The sequence below is a fragment of the Dipteris shenzhenensis genome, chromosome 19, assembly GCF_047967505.1.
Source record: "Dipteris shenzhenensis isolate YYH24624 ecotype China chromosome 19, Dip_SZ_1.0, whole genome shotgun sequence".
NCBI classification, from domain to species: domain Eukaryota; kingdom Viridiplantae; phylum Streptophyta; class Polypodiopsida; order Gleicheniales; family Dipteridaceae; genus Dipteris; species Dipteris shenzhenensis.
The window spans coordinates 47,230,676-47,232,342 of record NC_141614.1 but is presented as its reverse complement, the minus strand read 5'-3'; positions in this window follow the sequence as shown (position 1 = coordinate 47,232,342).

Below are 1,667 nucleotides of genomic sequence, written 5' to 3'. Positions count from 1 at the left end.
GCATCCAAATGATCTGGTTGAAAATAACCTTAAAATAACTTATTGGGTGCATTAAAAATCAAAATATCTATGCATCAACAATCATTATTAGGTGCATCAACAATCGCAATATATATGGTCCAAACTATTAAAATAAGAATAATACAAAATTATATAAATATATATATATATATGCATCAAAAATCATTTTTATCTGTATTGACAATCACAATATCTATGGTAACACTATCAAGATAAGAATAGTACAAAAGTATATAACTATTCACAATGATTAGGTAGCACAAATGTATCCAAATGTCATCCCAAATTTTGATTGAGTGAATGGACAAAAACCATTTGAACCTTCACAACTAGGTCTCTGTCCTTACTTGCATTGTCAAGGTGACAGCGAGTGTGACATATTAGATGTGGAGGCTTTCATGCCTAGGAATGTTTTAGGGGGTAACCTTTGAAAGAGGATGTGGCTGAAGTATGATCACATGCCTAGTCAATGTCTAAGTTTAATATCTTGATGTGATTTGGAGGGGCTTCTAGAGGGTTAGCATCCATGGGTCTGATTCCAAGATTTCTTACTATCATACTTAGGTTTTCTTTTGGTCCAAATTATGGAGCATTGGAAAAAAATAGAAAACCATTGAAAAAGTGTAACTTGACTTTCCCTGGGACATTATGATTTCCATTGATACTAGTTATGCTATTTACACTAGCACTTGACATCATCTTACATCATAATACTAGGTTGTGTCTAGTATTAATGTTTTCACACTATCATATCTTTTCACATCTATATTAATCAATGTATCAAATATGATCGACACTCGTAATATTATAAGAATAAATTTACAACACCTTCCAATCCCAATAATAGAGAAAAAGTAATTCTTTTCTAGAAGGAACTGCTCTCTTGGGCCCCTATTGTTGGGTCTTGGGTAATTGGAGGTGACTTCAGTATGGTGGAGTTGCCTACAGACAAAAGAGAGGGAAGGGAAAGTGGCATTCACTCTCTTGATCATGCCGCCATGATAGTCTTTAGAGCTACCATGATTTCTTAATTTCGAGCCCATTTGTGCAGGTCTTTTCTTCTCATAATACTTTCCTATATCTTCCACCACATTAAAGGAAACTTTCTTGATAGGTAAATTTGATTTTAAGAAAGCTAACTCCCATTTGACAATGTTATGAACCTGAAGATGAGATGTAGTATTAAGGACCTCTAGATGTGACATATTATGCATTGCATTTTAAATGACCCCTTCACTAATTAGCTTAATTACCTCCACCATACAAATAAGATTCTGAGCATAGCCCTTAAATATGCCAAGTGCTAACAATTCTCCTGAGCAAGAAAACATCTCAACTTTTTCCTTCTCAAAGAAAGTTCTCTTGATATCTTTAAAGTATATCTTAGGAAGGATTTCATCTCGGTCCCAAAGAGTTCTATGTGCTTGCATATAAAAAATGTCACATTGTAAGATATCACCCAATGTTTCAAAGTCTCCATGTGGATATTTTAAATGCACCATAGGACTAAGCACTTTGGTGATTATAACTACACATCTTCTCTCACCACAATGTTGAAAATGTGACACATTCATCTCAGCTTCATTCTTCTCGTATAACACCACCTCTAAACCCTTTGTTAGGTTAAATACCTGTAACAATTTCGG